The sequence below is a fragment of the Corvus kubaryi genome, unplaced genomic scaffold, assembly GCF_017639235.1.
Source record: "Corvus kubaryi isolate FWS band 111438036 unplaced genomic scaffold, C.kubaryi_AGA036_p1.0 split3-131, whole genome shotgun sequence".
In the NCBI taxonomy this organism is placed as follows: domain Eukaryota; kingdom Metazoa; phylum Chordata; class Aves; order Passeriformes; family Corvidae; genus Corvus; species Corvus kubaryi.
The window spans coordinates 902,236-921,451 of record NW_024582083.1 but is presented as its reverse complement, the minus strand read 5'-3'; the positions used below and the strand labels follow the sequence as shown (position 1 = coordinate 921,451).

The 19,216-nt window shown below is 38.0% G+C and overlaps 1 protein-coding gene and 1 long non-coding RNA gene across 4 annotated transcripts in view; both read right to left on the bottom strand.

Moving 5' to 3' along the window:
- The window catches only part of TLL1 (tolloid like 1), a 127,843-nt gene that overhangs the window by 95,362 nt on the left and 13,265 nt on the right, over positions 1 to 19,216 (bottom strand). The gene's annotated exons all lie outside the window — the stretch shown is intronic.
- On the bottom strand, positions 454 to 3,647 carry LOC121658218. Its single transcript, XR_006013895.1, has 3 exons — positions 2,004 to 3,647; positions 1,683 to 1,770; positions 454 to 533 (listed from the first exon to the last, which is right to left on the bottom strand). It is a non-coding gene; the product is annotated as an uncharacterized LOC121658218 (long non-coding RNA).

The following is a 19,216-nucleotide window of genomic DNA, read 5'->3' as shown; positions in this document are numbered from 1 at the left end:
GGCAATGTAACTAATCTTCAGGCAAGTGTGGCATGTGTGCAAATCAGAAAATACAAGTTTGTATACATGTGAGCAGGTGATTTTTAAAATGAAAATATAAAATACCCTAAAATAATGGGTTTGAGTTCAAAAAGCAGCACTGCATTAAGTTCCTATGAAACAATTCTGCACATTTCAAGGTACAAGTCTGTTTTGTCTATTTAAATGATGTTTCTAGGATTTGAAGTGTTAACCTAACAGTGTACTGAAACTGAGGAGATAAATCAATGGCTTCATTTACTATTACTATGCAGCAACGTGAATATTTAAAAGAATAAATCAATGGCTTCATTTACTATTACTATGCAGCAACGTGAATATTTAAAGGTGCTTGCTTAAATGATGTCTTAATCTCTGTCAAAAGATTAAGACATAATTTGCACAGGGGACTGTGCAATTACCACTTACTTAGGTGAGTAATTAGTAATTTTGGCAAAAAAGATCCCCTTTGGACATGGGACAGAATCTTCCCTGTTGATTCTTAGACTAATTACCTAAAAAGTAAAAGACCAAACAATTATAAACTTGGAAAAACATACTGAGTATAAAAAAAGCAGCAAAATTAATTTACTTTTATTCTGATTTCTCTAATTGCTGTAAAGCAAAGTTTAGTATAGCTTTTATTTTAAACCCATATCTTGATTTTTTTATTTAATTCTGAAATTAATTAAGCCACACATAAAGCTCTGTACATTAGAAAAGTTTGTTCTAAGGGCCTGTCAAAAGGTTTATCATAAACAGTAGTTTCAGAAACATGAAGAAATGGTCCCCCCATGGTTTTCTTGGTCTTACATTGATTGCTACATAAAAGGGGGAAGAAAGCAAATAAATTTGAGCATGGGCATTGTGATTATCCATTCTTCCTGTCATTTCCTCACTCTGTTTCAAATTCCTCCAACCTGTTGTTTTCCAGACAAAATTTAAGTGTGTTCATAAATGTTCACTCCAGGGACCATTTCCCAACAAAACTGCAAACATTCAGATCCCACCAGCTCAGCTCCCAAGAGGCTCCCTGGTCTCTCCCGGCACGCCGCAGGGCAGGCAATGCATGCCCACATATACCCTTCATCTCATGGATAAAACTCCATCACTTCAGTGCACCACAGCACAGCCTGTTTTCAGACTTTGAGCCAACAAGGATACACATAATCGCAATCATAAATTTGTCCTCAAAATTATGTTGGGACTCATTAGGAAGCTGAAAGATGATGAAAATTGCACGTTCCTCAGTTTTAAAGCTTCTGAAAAAGGTCTGAACAGCAGCATTATACCAAAGTTTAAGCAGGGCTTAAGAGTCAAGAGTATTTCTTGTGAGACTTAACAGAATCCTTTGACATCTCTGAGTACTAGATCATATTTTTCCAAAAAATGAGCTGTATGTTTTCAAAGAAACACTGCTCAGCCTAACTAACATTTAGGAAAGTCTTTAAGGTCCTCGGATGAAAAGCAAGATCTCATGTAATTTAGGATATCACACCAAGTCTTAATTGGCAATACTTCAATTACTTTAGTTTAGAGAATAACTTAACCTACCCACTAAATTACTAGTTTGCCTAATTACAAGGAACAATCATTCTCTATCTGACTAATGGAAGACAGATTTTCAAATGACACACTCTTGTAGGTGAGACCATTTAGTTTACCTGGAAACTATCTCCAGAAGTGCATTACTTCAAAGCAGATCATAAAACTCTGGTTGTTGACCTTTTTTTTTCTCTCCAGAAGGGTATTCTGCAATTAAGCAAAGTGCCAGAAGCTAAAATGCTTAATCCTCTTACAATTTACTAATCCGTTTTATTAAGAACAATGAAGATATCACTACATTTTTTTCTTAAGCATATTAGGTAGGAAAAAGCTAGTGCATGACAAACACCCGAGTTCAATAAAACTACATTTTCATCTAAAAAAAAGTAAAATGAAACCCCTTTAAACAGTGCCTTAAGGCAAAAGTCTCAGAAACTTACTTAATCGGCACTCTTAAACAAACTTCCTTAACTGTATTTCTCCATTACCATCTACTGTGAGAATCCTTAACTCGATAATATTGTAAATCCCTGAAAAGAAAGAAGCAAGTTGAAAGGCAAACAGACTAGCGCATAATTGACAAAGGGACAAACATTTAAAGAAAGGTAACAACAAAATCAGGAAAGCTAGGTGTAATCAAAGCAACAAAGCATCCTTACTGCTCCAGGAATGAGAGAATTAAAATAAATAAATGAGAACAGCCAAAACACAAAGAACAAAAATCCAAAGAAAAACAACAACAACAAAAAAAAACCAAAATCAGACAAAAACCAAACAAACCAGAAAGCCACCAAGCCAAGGACTTCACAAAATGAGCCTCTAAGCTAGTTGAAACTGAGAAGGCGCAAGACACAGTCACGAAGCTGAGCAGAAAAGGATCACCACCACCGCCGCCTCCCCCAGCAACAGCAACACCGACACCGCGCTCCCTTCCTGCCCAAAGGGCAGCGCTCGGGGCAGGCTCTGGCCCCCCTTGCCAGTCAGGTACACGGCAGGGCATGGCCCAGGCCCTCCGGGATGGAGTCCCTTTAGCGTCAATGGGGAAGAGGCATGCATGGGAGCTGCAGGAGCTCCCTCAGCAGCTGCCCGGGAATTAACGCAACGCACGGCAGCTGCGGGGGAGAAGGGAGCCGGGAAAAGTGATGCGTGCATCAGAGAGAAATGGCAGCTTCGAGTATCAGGAAAGCTCACCGTGTCTGTGGGATTTAATCACGCGTTTTAAAAGGGGCAGAGGGGAGTAGAGCAGAAATGATGGGCTCTAACCCAAACAGAATCATAAGCAATAAATAATAGGGGTTGGAAATCAGAAACTCCTTCATAGTGGGCAACAAGCTCTGAAATTTCCATCATTTCAAACTCAGTGTTGATAAGGGTCAAGAAGAAAATCCTTACTTTTAGGAATGTTTGCTGTGATCTGTTCCTTGAAAAAATGACAGCTAGGGAAGGAATCAAGTAACTGCTGTGAAAAAATCATCTGTTCTGCAAAAGGCAACTTCTCTGCCAGCTGGTATTTAGGAGACAATTTTATGTGAAGAAAAACAAAACATAATTTACAGAATATAGTCATCCAAATTTACCAAAAGGTAAAATGTATTTATTTTTCTGACTGTAAACAATTTCTCCTCTTAGACACACAAACCCACCAGTATCATACCTGATGGCAATTTCTAAATCTGAGAAATATTCTTAGAAATCATGTGTGGATTATCAGTGTCAAAATCCATCATGTGGATCCATGAGAAAAAATTCACCCACTAGCCTATTTACCAGGAATTCTTTCAAATTTATTCCTTGGTGAATACCTAATCAGACTGGTATACAGATGTGACACAGAAAAGGCCAGATCTTTCTGAGATGCACCTTCGGTGACATTTGAAAGATATACAGTTTTAAGACCATTTCGAGTTTCCTATTTTAATTTAATATTCACCCTTTAATTTAGCTGGATTGGTACCTGAGCAACTTGAACTAATGGGTAACATTACTACGGCAGGAGGTTTGAAACCATATGATCTTTAAGGTCCCTTCTAACCCAAGCTATTCTAAGATTCTATGATTAGTAGTTACCTTCCAATCCATTTAACAATAACAGCTTTGTCTAGTTTGTTCTAAAAAACAAACCAGAAAAACTCAAACAAGGAAAAAAAAAAAAAATCAGGATTACAAGAGTGAAATTTGAACATATTAAAATAAACTGATTTTATATTAATCGTCTAAACATACAAATCGATTGAGCTCTATGTATAGCTATAAAGCACAAATTATATACCCACAAAACACAAATTAAAAATTTATGTTCATGTAAATATTTACTTTACAGTTCCACTAACTGCAGAAATTTATTCCACAATCTGTTAGTCAGTGGTTCCGAAACAAAGATGACTTCAAGCTTGATCGGAGAACACAGTGCAGAGAGGGATATGTAATCTCTTTTCAAACCAAACACTGCACATCCAACTAATATAATGAGATAAATTGTGATCCTGCAAATATTTAGTTACAACAATATCCAATGGAACTGGCCAAGGATGTCAACAGAAGTGTTATTTATTGACTTAAGCTAAGTGCCCACAAGAGAAAAATCTGCTTATCTTCACTGATAACACACTTAGAAAGTCAGAGGAATGGGACCACGCCTATCACTTCAGTTTAAATGCACTCACCAGGGCCACCTTAGCTGCTCAGATAATTTGCCTACAGCTGCAGAGCAAGTGGGAGACTGGGCACAAGCACAAGCTTAGCAAACATACAAGTATGAACTTCATTTAAAGTGGTTAGGAACATAAACTTTTGAAACACCTTATCTCACCAGGCCCTTATTCACAGCAAAAACTTCTGTTTTGTCAGCTAAACTAGATCAAAAAGCGTTTGACAAACAAGAGTCTTCACTGTAAAAATGAAGGGGCTTACTGAAAGCACCCATGTAATTAAAAGAATTGGGCTTGTTTCTCATACCTACAGAATAAGAGATTTAACTTAAAGCGCATACTTGCAGATTTTATAATGAGTTGCTTCAATAATTAAACATTTCAGCTGCTTTATCCAATCTTAGAGTTTGTACAACTAATTCAGTCTCGTTGACATTTCACACACTCTGCCTTATTCAGATTTCCTCTCATTCCACACATGGAAGCACTGCTGATAGAAATCAGACACCTAAACAGAAGCTCAGATCAGGGTTTAGTCAGCATGCTTTCAAAATATCTCAATTCTGAGAAGCACTCTTTGCAAAGCATTTAATTCCATCCAAAACCAAACTAATTTAAATTTCAGTGGAATCACTATCTATGTTATCTTGTTCCCTACTCTGCCAAATCAGGTCACCTCAATCCTAGCATTCAGTCAGTCTTTCTCTTGGCTTATCCTAAAAAATCCTCTGTATGTCCTAAATGGTAAGCAGGTATATTACCAAACATTATAAAGCTTAGCTGAGAACTGTATCTCACAAATCACAGCAATGCATTTCCAATGCATGTTTTATTGCTCGTATGTTCTAAAATCAAAAAAACTCATAAAACCAAATGCTCGTGGTAAATTAGACATTAAAAAATGCAACTCTTCATCCATACTTGGTAAGAGACACTTTTTAATTCAGCTGGGTAGACAAAATACACATATTTCTTCAAAAATGCTACTTCAGAAAAATCTTCCCCATCAGAAAATAATCTGTGTATGATGTCACTGTGATTTCACTATACTGACCTAGTGCTTCAAATTAGGGAAAAATGATAGATTTCCAAACTATGCAAGCTAAAATAACATTTGATTACACACTACTTCTTCTCTCATCTAAAGCCATTAAGTGGAAATAAGTTTATTATCATTGCCATTAACTTTTAAGATGCTTTGTCTTCCCATCATCCTCTACAGAGCCCCTCAGTACATAAATGCACAGAGTGATTCAGCACTTGGCACCACTGACAGGTAAGAGGGAGGTGGCTTGGCAACCTGTTCTTTCATGCCAGATCTATCCTTAGTTGTACTATCAAGGTAAAGTTAACAAACCTATCTTAATCCATAATTTTCCACTGCGCCTACAGTAAAGCATTAAGGAGAAGAAACTTCATAGAAGAACCTTCAATTGTATCTGAGAGCATTGTTTTAGCAACTGATTTGACTAATTAATGCTGTTTACACACCAAGTTTGCTGGAGTTCTTTGCTTTAAGAAGGTTTTATGTTGATTTAACCTGGAAACATTAGCATGAGGTGCTCTTAAATTGAAGAAAGAATGTCTAAAGAAGCCAATGCCGTGTTTAAACTGATCTCTAAACTTAAGCGATTTAATCATTACACTTTTCTTGTGTACACAAGGCCTTTGTGTTACAGCAGCCCCTTGAAAAGGTGTAGGCTTCAAGGATACTGAGAGAAGCTTGATGGACCACAAACCCAAAACGAGCTGCAGAATAGGTACACAAGGCTTTGTTTGATTACTCCCTCCTAACCAGCTTGCCCTATACTAACAGCTCTTAGGACAGTTATATTTGCATGACAAGGAAGAAGAGATTTTTAACTATTCTGTGTGTAGAATGAGAAGAAGTGGATACCCATTATGCCACTACACTGAACTAAAACATTATAACTTAGGCAAGCCAAGACTGGATAGGCTACTATCGTTTTCCACAATCTATGCAGCACCACACAAACACACACCCAGAAAAAGAAAATAAAGGCATTACTCAGAAAATAATTTACATTTAGTTAAAGGGATTTCATTTACCGCAGTCTATGCCTAAGCAAAACAAAAGAATATCTTTGTGAAAGCAAATTTCACATACAAGCAATCTGCATAATGAACTTTTTTCCAGCAGCACTTGCCTTTTTCTGTATAATAGAAGCCTGTGTGGATGACAGTGCACATGCTCCTGTTAGAATGCCTTGGGAGAAAACCATAATTCAGTGAGGCAGGGCCCCACCTCACTTCCTCCGCTGACAGGTGCTTGACAGTCCTTGTGCCCAGGGCATGCAGCTGTGGCTTCCCCTCTCCTCCTGCAGCAGTTAACACTATCCTCACCAGCTGCTGGACAGCCCAGTGTGGCTTGCAAAGACCTCTACACACACCTCCTTTTCAATACTCTTAGGCGTTTGAATCTCACAGCAGTTTGCTTTCAGGTTGCTCTATAACCTCCTTTCCAATTCTTTTAATAGCTTCTTCAGATTTTATATTTGTGTAAAATATGAGAGATGGGTTTGTTAATCTATTGTTTTTTCCCTTACTGTTCTATTCACTTGTATTTTCACATCCACATCAAAAAACGTAAGATTTTTCTCTCTCTTTTTCCTATTTTATACCTTCCATCCCTGTGCCTATTTTCTCACAGATTTTTCTCTAATGCTTTTCATTTTTCCCCTTTCACCTCACCTTCCTTAGTAATAATAACAACCATCTAGAATGCCTAACAGCAGAGGGGAGCCTCCTTCCTTCATACATGAAGCAGAACAATGATTTAAGGGTAAGGACACACATAAAATGCAATTTAGCACCTGCACAAGTTAGAAATGGGCAAAAATTCCAATTCTTGCTATACTAGATCATGACAATTATAACGAGAGTACATTCCTGTCTCATATGCCTCTTCTCTTTCACTTTTCAGCAGATTTTCAGAGGCAAGACAGTTTCCTCTAGTACAGAGCTGTACTTTACCTGGGTCTACAAGAAAATTGAGCATTTTAAAAAAACCTAGGCAAAAGTCTCACATTTTTCTTCTAAAGTATTAATCCATGAAATACGTAAAGTGCTTTCTGTGTGTCACAGCTGCCTCATTTGCCTTGGTTTCTAGAACAGACCTGCATCAGAAGAAGGGAAGATGTAGCCAACTCGAAAATGAAGCCACCTGGGAAAATGGATAGCATTGACAAAGGATTTGACATAATTTTTTCCCAGGTTTTCCTACTTTGCCACTTATCCTACATCAACTGAGAGAGGTCAGAGATACCATACTACCAATACCTTCCTTGTGTTTCTGGAAAATCTTCTTGCTTTCTGCAGACTATCCCTTACAGATGAGGCAATCAACAAACTTCTGCAAAAAGATTTTTAAAAAGCTAGTAGAGGTTTCATTACCTCATGTGTGATTTGCACATGGGCAAACTACAGTTCTTTTGATGGAAGTAAAAATCCCTGTTCATTTTTGGCTCTTCCCTGAACTCCACACCCACCTCTGGTGTCAGCTGTGGTTGTGGGCGTTCAGTTTGATCCAGAGTTTGGCACTGATCTTCTATAGCTCTTCAAGTACTTGTATATTTGGGTATTTTCCACCACCTTATTATTGCTCTGAAATATTCATTTAGCTTTTTACATGAATAAATTCTCATATAATTTACTGGCAGAGTAAAGAACTCAAGAGTCTGGACTACTATTTATTTATTTGACCTGATCACTTGCCACAGATGGGCAAGGTGCTCTGCAGATAAACAGCACATCATGCCTTAAACAGGCCAAGGGGGTAGGTAGTAAGATTTTCTTGCTTTCACGGTTGATTTCGTATATGCAGCATTTTGTTTTCTTTAGTGACAATAGTTTGTATCTTTTGTATACTTAAAAGGGGTTGTTTCTCATTGTGCAAAGCTAGTTCTCAAGCCAAGGAAGACTGGGAGAAGGGGGTCCTGAGAAACTAGGAGGAAAACAAGTGCTTTGAGTGACTCCCTAAGTGATTTCAAGAATATTGGATAAATATCCCACTCACAGAAGGACGGAAAGGATCCAAAACCTACACTGTAACTTGCATAATGCATCTTTCTAAAAAGACAAATACACAAAAGCAGAAACCACAGCATTTATGAGCTCCATTTACTTCCTTAAACCAATGGAAAAGCTATTAACATGAGTTTCATGGAAACATACTATTACTGAGAAACTTGTCTTTTTCTTTATGTTTTTCAGTCAATACACCTGCCCACAAGACCAGCTTGACTTGTACAATGACTTGTAAACCAGTTCTGCTCTCTTTCACAGACCTGAGTATCTTAGTGAGCATCACACTGTATTTTCAGACAGCAGTGGAACTGGGAATTCCTGGAATAAAGTATACAATAACTGACATCTTTCATAGAAGTTTTGTTTCCCCCCTAGAACCAGTGTTGGAATACGGCCACAAGAACAGTAAATATAATTTGAGTTTATGAGGCCAGATCTCCCAAAGCAGCTCCTAACACAGTCCCTGGAAGAAATATTTTAGCCACAATTTCCATTTTTGTCAATAGCAACATATTGGCATATGCACTGAGTCACCAAAGATGATCTTCCAGGCCACACATCCATCTCTACAAATATAGAATTTGCCTGGGCAGAGTTTGCAAGAGATCATTTTTCCAGATGGAGTGCAAGATACATTTCATCTGAGGCCCTCAGGTACTATAGAAACAAAGCCATTTTAAAGAGGTCCTATTTTTATCCCTGTAATGGTGTGAATAAGGTAGGATAAATAACTAGGATAAAATTGTAGACAATGTACTTCACGGCAATTAAACAGAGCCACAGGGAAGATGTTCTCCCTTTGAGCCTTCAAATCTTATCTCAGCAATCACTTTCTTCTCAATATTGTTCTTTCATCCACCATATTGAATTTCTTGGACTCAAGGCAGACATAACTGTGAAGTTATAAGTAGCAGCTGTCTGACCACAAAGTTAGTTAAAATCACCAAAAGAAACCCCAAACAACTCCACTGACACACATTACCACCTTTCTGACAATGTATTTTAGGCAGTATTACCTGTGTATTCCTATAATGATTTACACTACAATCCAGTGACACCCAATATGTTACAAACAGTGATGTTGACCACAAGAAATTTTTATACTGAGTCAGAACAACAGTATTTTGGACCTTTCATTAGTTACACGTAAAACAAAAGGACAAATTCTGGCTGTATAGAAACCAGCAGTAAAATTTCTCCCAAACTTTGAAGCTAAGATTAAAAGTGAAGTAGTAAATGGACATCTGACCAGAGCTTCTGCCTCACCACACTGTTTGTATTGTTTCACCCCATACAAGCCAGTCAGCCTTTATACAAGTGCCTTCCTCAAAAGCATCTTCCTGACTCACAAATAGTTCCTCAGGATCCTGAGTCTTCAGGAACTCCAAAAACCTACCGCTTCCGTAGTTTCTCCAAAAACAAGAAAGGAAAATAATCTTTTTTGTTTTACTCATTTTTCCCTGCCACCATAATGAGAAAGGTCCCCCTACAACGATTTCCCCACCTGCAGTTCTTCATGGCCATGCAGGCAACAGATCATCCACCAGCCCTTAGGGATGGTGACATCAGCAGGAAGGAGTTTTCCAGGACTTAACAGGCAGTAATGGTAAGCACCTGCCTGCATTAATCTGTTTATTGCAGGACCAACTGTGTGGAAACCAGGTCACTTCTGAATACAGGAGATGATGCAGTAGGGGCATGTAACACATTCTGGTGACTAAGGGCTCATCAAGTCTTGCCAAGTTTAATTTAAACCCTCAGGGCTTAAAGCAGGGAACAAGTTTCCCCTGTGATAGAGGAAGAAACAATTCTCCCCTTCTGTTTTTGGAAAAAATAGAAGAGGGAGCTTCCCAGACAGACTCCATATAGCAGGTGCCTTCTTGCACTCTAGAATGGATAGAAGAAAGGAGGTATACCTAGTGAACAAGGTGCAGTAGAGAAAGATAAAAGATTGCCCTGGCTAAAGGGCTCACAGCAGCAGCCATCAGGTCTGCAGCCTCTCTTGGGTGCTGATGCAATGCTCCCAGTTGCACTCCTGTTTCTTCCAGCAGCTGCCCCAGGTACACTGGGGAAGAAAGAACCACCTGCCTTCAACTCTCAGAGTTGGTAGGAAATGCTAAAAGCTGACTTAGGAAGATTTGGGGGTAAGGAATGAAAAATCAATCAGTGCAGCATTTCTCCTCCTGGTTTCGTCTACCAGGATCACATCACTGTGCCTGAAAACACCATGAATAGCTGATTTGCTAACACACGTCAGGAAATTCACTTTTTTTTAGGCTTAGAAGATGTTTTAGGCTCCCTAGACTTCCTCTCCAGTACAGGCAGGTGAATATTACATTCTGACTATTTTAGTGGTCAAAGGAAAACACTTCTGCCCATCGTTATTTTTGACAGTGAAAGGAAAATAAAATTTAAATCAAAAACATCTGTCACATACACTTCTGCTGTAAATATCTCTAGTTTACACAATAGTTCTGAGAGAGCAAAACGTAATAGTGGAATATATGAAATAGTTGTTTGAAAGGAAACCAAGAGCTTGTGTAGAAGGCATGCTTCACTAAATGGATAATGTAAAGATCTTTATTAAATCACTTTTTTGTTCAATAATCATTTTTACTGTTAAAGTTATTAAAAAGCTTTTACATGATAATTTGTCAGCATTCTATATGGAAAAAAAAAACCTGCTAACTCAATAGGAGGCTGTCATAAATGTCAGTGCTGGGCTGACACAGGACTATTACTTTTTTTTTCCCTACCATTAATTAAATTCTCAGTATGACAAAATGTACATTGCAAGAGCAAGTGAAAAAAAACTACAAGGAAAGCACTGAATGAATCAATTCATTATGCATGTATTCACTACTAAGGTCTTTTTTCTTCTGTTACTTTCCCTTCTAAACCTTCTGATTAAGCTTTACATTAAGTCAGACAAGCTGTCTCCTTCAAGTAATGAATATAGGGGTTTCACTGTAATGATATGCCTTTTGGTACACCAGCACTACACAACTACAATTACATTTTCACCAGCTAGATGATCAAGGAAACTTTGATTGTGCTTTCTGTAAAAAAAAAATCCACGGATAAGAGGTAAAAAACCCTGTGAAATGACAAGCGCATTTGAAAGTGAAATACGTAAGTAAGCAGACAGACAAGTATATGCGTGATTTCTTTTTTTAATATAATGTAGAGTGCTGGTTAGCAGCTTAATCACTTGAGAGCAAATGATTATTCAGCATCAATAACCCCTATTATGAGTTGTGAATTCTTTTTAAGTTAGAAGTGCTTAAATAACAGACCAAGTATAAATTACTGGGAAAAAACTTAACAAAAGGTTTTAATAAATCTAATTTCACATGCATTCATACACTTTGTTCTGTAACTAAGAGGACTTTAATTTGAAAAGTACATTGATTAAAAAAAATATTTTCTTTAGCCCTTGTAATACATTTAATTTCATAGATTTGTTGGTTTCAGGTTTAAGTAATGTATACAGCTCTAGGTTAAATCTTTGGACACCTGTGAGGGAGGAAGAACAAAGGAATACTCAAAGCCTGAGGGAATTGCCATATTCTCCATTTTAGCAATGAGATAAAATCCTGGAAGATTCTGACAGAGATGCAGAATAGCACCTGCATCCAACCCCATACCCTCAGAAAAATCAGTGATGTTTTTACTTATTTGCAATCATTGCTGCTGAATTGGGGCCTGAAGAAGAAACTGCAGAATAAAAGAGCAGATGGAAACCCCAGAAGAGCAGATGAAGAACTGCCAAGAGTGACTGAGGTGAAACAGAGCCAAATATTTTTATCAACTCCTAAAAGAAGACATTTTTGGTAGTGAGATCAGAAGCTGAGCAATCACACCAAATTATGCTCCAACCTGAGATGAAAGTTTTAGTTTTGTTCTTCCAGCCAGTATAAACAATAAAAGAAAAGAAAAACATAATAGGAACTTTCCTAAATATATTGAACAAAACCAGAGACAACCTTACAACTTACAAGGTCTAGAAGGAAGTCCACTGGAAAACAAAATAATACTGGATAGATAGGAAATGCTACGCAGCAATTTTGTTTCACAAAGGTGAATGTGGTTTGTAAGACAAAAGTTATTTTTCTGTTATTGCTTTTCGGGGTATTTGTTGTGCTGATGGAAGGCAAAGGTCAGACCTACACTAAAGAAACTTTACCTGATTATTCAGAAGTCAGAGCTCAAGTTTTTATTGCTGCAGTTTCCATTAACAAAACTGCATCTTGGGCAAACTGAAAGGTGATGCCTGGTTCCAGACTACTGGTGCACAACAGCCTGACTCCATGAGGTGCACTCCCGGGAAGGATGTCTGTGATGGGCTGAGAGGGCAATAAAAGCTTTCAGAGCCTGTTCAGGAATGAACATGTCTGACTAGAAAAGAAACAAAAAAAACTTGATCTGTCCAAATTCTAAAAGATGAGGGACAGAAATCCTGGAATTCATTAAAGACCTCTGTTAAGTATTTTAACAGACAAACCTAAGAAGGCTCTGTACACAGACAAGAGCCTTTTATTAATTTAAAAAAATATAAAATAAAATATTTTTTAAAAGTCAACAGCAAAACTACTTATTGTCCTGAGTGGAAAAGGAGGACCAGTGTGTAAGTCAAAATATATGTCTTTGAAAGTGAGGAGCTGTCACACTCAAGTTTGAAAATAAAACTATCTGGAAAAGTGATTAAACTATAGAGAGGAACCCATATGCTTTAGAATATGCCATTTGCACCAAAACCTGTCCCTGCATGCAAAAAGAGTGACCAGCTGTGTGTGGAACCCTTCAACTGGGCTACAATGAATTCTAACTTTTCTAGGAATTACCCAACAACTGCACAGCAAAGGCATAATTTCATTTTCCCTCTTCCATCCAGCTTCTCACCCCCCTACAGCTGGTCCCAGCCTGTTACTCAGTCCACACCACTTTTTCTGTGCTCAAGTTTTAAGAGGCTGAGCAACAGGAATTGCTTCCCGCAGTGCCAAACCTTCAGAGCCCCCACGAAGCCTCAGATTTATGGTGATTTCTTCTTACTCCATCTTAACCTCTATCAGAGAATCAGAGTCCCCAGAGAGTATTTTAGTTGGGCACTGGCAGCAGGCAGCACAGGCATGTTGCTTGCTGCTGATGAAAGCCAAGAAGTACGCTGCTAGATCTGAGAGCAAGACCCTAAATGACAGGTATGACACAGAAACAGCCAGCTGTTTCACTGGTTACCTTGCTTGACATAATGCAACTGGAAGTGGTTTTTGCAGAGTCAGGGTAGGAAGGAACCCACAAGGATCACTGAGTGCAACTCCTGGTCCTGCACAGGAGCACCCTAAGAACCACATCACATGTCTGAGACCACTGTCCAGTCTTCGTGCTGTTATCACTTCCCTGGGGAGCCTGTTCCTGTGCCCAGCCACCCTCTGGGAGAGGAACCTTTTCCTGATACCAAAACTAAACCTGCCCTGACACAACTTCAGGCCATTACTTCAGGTCCTGTCACTGGGCACCAAGACAAGTGATCAGTGCCTGGCCTTCCCCTCACAAGGCAGCTGTAACTGCAGTGAGGTCTCCCCTCAGTCTCCTCCAGGCTGAACAAACCAGGTGACCTCAGCTGCTCCTCATACAGCTTCCCCTCAAGGCCCTTCACCAAATTTGTTGACCTCCTTTGGATGTTCTATAGTAGCTTAATGTCTTTCTTATATTGTGGTGACCAAAACTGCACACAATATTAAAAGGACCGGCTGGTAAGGATGATTTTTGGGCAGCCTAAGTGAATATTCAACACCTCTGTGCATACAAGGATTTGCTGAAAGTGACCTTAATAACATGGCTCTGTACCACTTCAGAGCAAAAAGCCAAAAATGTATGTAGTGAGTGTAATACTGTATAAACAGTTAAAAGAGGTTGTCCTTTACAATGTGTGCATAAGCATAAGCAGTGTGCTTTGGAAAAATCGACGCAAAAATTAATGCACATCAAGCGCCTGCAAAACCTGAACTGGTGATTAAATTTTGGGCGGATAATTGAGCACTACTGACAAATGAAAATGTAGTTTGGAAGGCAGATGTATACTGCACTTCAGTGGAGAATTTACATTCATTCTCCCACAAAATAGACCATCAATGCATCAGGTTACGAGCAATTTATTATTATTATTATTATTATTATTACTAGATGAACATGTTTTATGTTTGGATGAAATATGAGTGACAGCTCACTTTTCCCCATGCAGTTAACCCAATCCCAAACTATTAATGTAAGAGAGTTCCAAGACAGATTTTCCAGTGGATGTTAAGTCAATGCCCACTGACTTAACTAAGGACAAAACTCAGCCTTTAAGCAACAGGAGAAATATTAGGTATTACGGCTACTCAGTACAGAGACTTTATTTTCTCTTCATGAAAAATAGACTTGAAACATATATTGAGGTGACCAAGTAATTTATGTCCTTGTTACCTTTATCGACATTTTCACTAGTACTTGCAGTTAACTTTGGAATGGCTTCTTTTGTTATAACATGAGCTCCTATACCACAAACATTTCTGTAAGTACAGTAAATGGTTTGAAACAAAGACATACTTTGTTTCCAGGAAAATTCTGCATTCTGCATAGATCACTAAGCTTTTAAAGCAAGTCATCTTCAAATACAAAGTGTCCCCCATACAGATTTTACTACTCTAAATTTAATATTACTCTGCTCTGTAAACCAGTGAAGTGGCTGGCAAACACTTCCATAAGATTTTAGCTAGAACACATAATGACAGCAATTTCCCATTTTTCATTTAGATTACCAAGTTACATAAAACCTTCACAATTAAAACCCCAGTTCATACACTTCTTCAAGTTACAGTTGATCTATCAAACTGTTTCTGTGTCAACATATACTACAGCTAGAGGTTCCAGCACCTTCAGTTTAATTGACCTGATGGAGCTGACTGAGAGTGAAGTCTTGCTTTGTAACCACATTATGTTCATTTTGACAGCATAAATGAAGCAGACTTCTTATAACCAAGACTCACTAATGTTTTAGTACAATAAGTATGTCAAGTCTAAGTTGATGATCTAAAAAAATTCAAACTACCACAGCTACCCAGATACGTAAGAATTAAAACACAATGTCATTTATATAAGCAACAACTGGAATAATAATTTTAGGATTACCCAGTTTCTTACTACTCCTCTAGCTTTGCTGTTGACCAGAAAATTGACAGATCTAGTCAGGGCAAACTTTAACAATCTCCTTCAGGCAGTCCTCTTTGGGAATATTTTTAACTCAGTTTTTTACCTACAAGCCTGTGATGCATTGACAAGCTTTCCTCACAGTCATGTCACTGGGTGCATCAATACTGTATTTTATTACTAGCTATATCCAAACCAAATCAATCCATAGGCCAGTCTACACAAAGAAGCACTACTCCCTCTCACAAACTTGCAGTACCCTGTGTCTACTAAAGACCTACTTCCTCCCACATTAGTGTCAGAAACACATCAGGAAGAAACTCTGTGCAAAATTTATTTCAGAGAATTCTCTGAGAAAAAATAAATAAAACATAACAAACCAAACACAAACTCAGGAAAGCAAAACTCTTTGGGGTAAATTATAGATGTGATGCAACATCCTTAGGCAAATATTACATAGAGAATACAGATATTAAACAGCTAAATAATATGATGATACGCAGTGCTGGTAAAGCATACATAGACCTGAGTCCTTAGAAGGTAAACCTTCAATACTGGACCCAAATCCCTACTTCAAATGTCAGGATGAAAATCATATAAATAGTTGAGCCAAATTCTGTCCTGTTAGGAGCACAATAGCAGAATTTTCTCGCTTTTAATTTCTTTTCAGAAAGAATATCTATATTTAACTACAGGAAATCATTTAGACCACAGAAGATGCAAAGAGTTCCTCTTGAATAAAAGTAAAAATACAGTGAATTAAGATAAACACAGAATCAAAAGAACTTGGAAACATGCATTTGCACTGCCTTCTGCACCTTTAGTGTTCTCTCTTCTTGGAGCTCAAAAAACCCTTTTGTTAAGGAGGTTTTTTGTTTTTTTTTTTCATTTATTATGCGTAACTACATGACACCTTTTTAAAATAACCAGAAATTCTTAACTACAGACACTGAAATACGCCCATGTTAACAATACAAATCAACACTTCTCCACTGTGCTAGTTAAAATCTTACATTTTGTGCCATCAGTGCAAAGAATGAGGAACTTGGTGCTATCTTACCAGTGACTGTCTGAATACTGTGGACAGGCACAGAAATCTTCCCCTGAATCAGGAGGAGATAGGAAAAGGACATCTGGGAGAGAACTCTTAATGCAACAGAAAGGACAAGGTTGTATTGCTGCTCAGAGAGGGGAAGCAATGGGAATAAATGAGATGTCCCAACTTTCAGTTTTCAAAATCATGACCTTAATATCAATAAACTGCCATAAAAATTACAGTCTCTGCTGTCTTCCTGTAGCCAATGGATAGAAAAGGCCATCCACTATGCCTCCACCAGTGCCAACTCTCAGAATGCACAGGTATTAAGGTTGGGAGCACTGATTGTCAGCCAAGGGCATTAGAAAGAAAGCTAGAAAGCATTTAGCCACCTAAACAAAGAAGTCTGAAGACAGACTACAGGACAGGTTGACATAATGAGCATAACCCAGCAGTTCTGCTTCCTTGGAAAAAAAACCCAGTGACCTCAACATTGAGCCCATATGGCATGATTGCATCCCCACAGATGAAAAGAAGCTGACAGCTGTTTCAGTGGCAGAAGCATTGTTTCACATCACCCTCTCCGGTGGTACACCATGAAAGCCACACAGAGTAAGCTTACATTAAATTTCAGGAAAGCCTGAACAAGGAACACACAGTAAAAACTATGAGACAAACTAGCAGGGGAAAAAAACAAAACAAAACAAAACAAAACAAACAAACCAGAACCTGATCAATACTTTCTTGTTGAAATATACCAGTGGCATTAAGTATTTTCTGTACTTTTTTTCCAAGTATGTCCAACATTTCCAGCTGGACAGCTGCTTGTCACCTTTGAAAAATGACACATACAGAACACCAATTATGGTAAGCATTTCCTTGCTCCAGAGGATTAAGAATATTTTTCTACTTGGATGCAAAACAAGACAAAAATTATTAAACACTGTCCCACATATCTTCTATTATAGAGAAAGGCTATTGGGAAATGGTGTATATTTTGCCAAGTTTCCTTTGAGTCAGCTGCAAGGTTTTTGCTTGCCAAATGTAGTTAAAATAGAAAGTATAGAAACTGACAGTAACAACTGAATCAAAAGTTTGTTGCTGCAGCTTTAATTAAAATCAGAGCTAAGAGAAGATACTGAAAGTTTTGGGGGTTAATATGTATGTTAAAGAAGTGTACCAAAGACCAGAAATAAAAAAAAAAAAAAAAAATTTAAAATCCTCTCTATGAATAAAAGATGACAGATGCATCATCTACTGCACTTAATAAGATGTCTGAAATTTGATTTATTCTATATACAAAAATCTTTACTACCTTATTTTTATACTTTACAATAAAAGTATATTTATAACTTTAGCACATCAACATTAGTGGATGTGATAAAACTATGTGGGAAAAACTCAGAGAATTAGTTATTGAGTTGAATGCCTATCTAAAAGCATCTTATTTTAAGCATGTCTTTGGTACTTTTTACAAGGCATGCTACAGTAGTAAAATCATTTACCAAATATGAAAATCCTAACATATTTGCAGTTCTTTACCATCCCTTCATTCTCATGGAAGTTTACATTAATAAAATGTTGTTGCATCTATTGCTCTCTATCACAAAAAGAATTTTTCAAGATGTACAAAAGGACACGTGAAGCATTACGGTATCCCTGGGAAGGTTGGGCTTTCTCAAATTCACTCCACCAGCCCTAAGGAACTGCAGCAAATACCCTCCAGACTCAGGGGGGAGCTGCAGGATTTATTCCAGAGCATGGTGTGGCGTGCAGCCAAAGGAGTCATTTAGTAGAGTTTTTGGCCAAGCAGGAAAGTGTTCCATTTCTTCTGCCATTCATTGAGACCCACGAGGAAACTGAGACAGGAAGTCAGGCTTCCAGATAATAGGAGTGTTCCTAATGATGTCCTTTGGCTTACAGCACAGAACAGTTCCTCTATGCTACATCTTCTCTCCATATAATTTCCTACTGTAAAGGGGGAACAACAACAAAAGCTTTTAAAATTAGTTTTTCTTTGCATCCAATTCAAAGAGCTTGGTTAAACTACATGGATTATCTGCTTCTTACTGTGTATTAACAGCAACTATTTGTTTGTTTTAAAACAGCTGATTATGCCTGGAAATTATTCTACCGTAATGTCACTTCTGAAAGATTCTCCAATTGCAATGCCTACATATATATAAAAATATATGTATGTATGTATGTATAAAAGCATCACAAACCACCAAAAAAACAGTTACACCATAATTACCCAGTTACCTCTTGACTTCACTGTAATGGATTGTTGAAAGAAATACACCTCCAGTAAGTTTCAGTAAAGTGACCCTAACTACAGTTTTTCTTCAGCCTTAAATTCTGACCTCATTAAGGTGAACGCCACCATGCCATTCATTTCATTAGAAGTAACAAGAGATCCTGAAAGGATCTGCAGTCCGAGTGAAGAATTCAGCCTTATAAGTTGCAGGATATAAACATAAAGCATTTAGTATTCATACATAAATGTGCCAGGACACACAAGTCAGAAAAAAATGAAAACACTACTTTATCATAGAGGGGAAGAAACCCCCCAAAAAACACCTTCATTAGCTGCTGTGGGTCACTGCTCAGAACATAGCTCCCTGCTGCACAGTCCACACCATGGCCCACCTAACACAATCCAGGGTTTGTAACATATCATTACTGCAGGTTCTTCCACATCCCACCTGTTTGATCTGCTGTATCCCATGGCAGG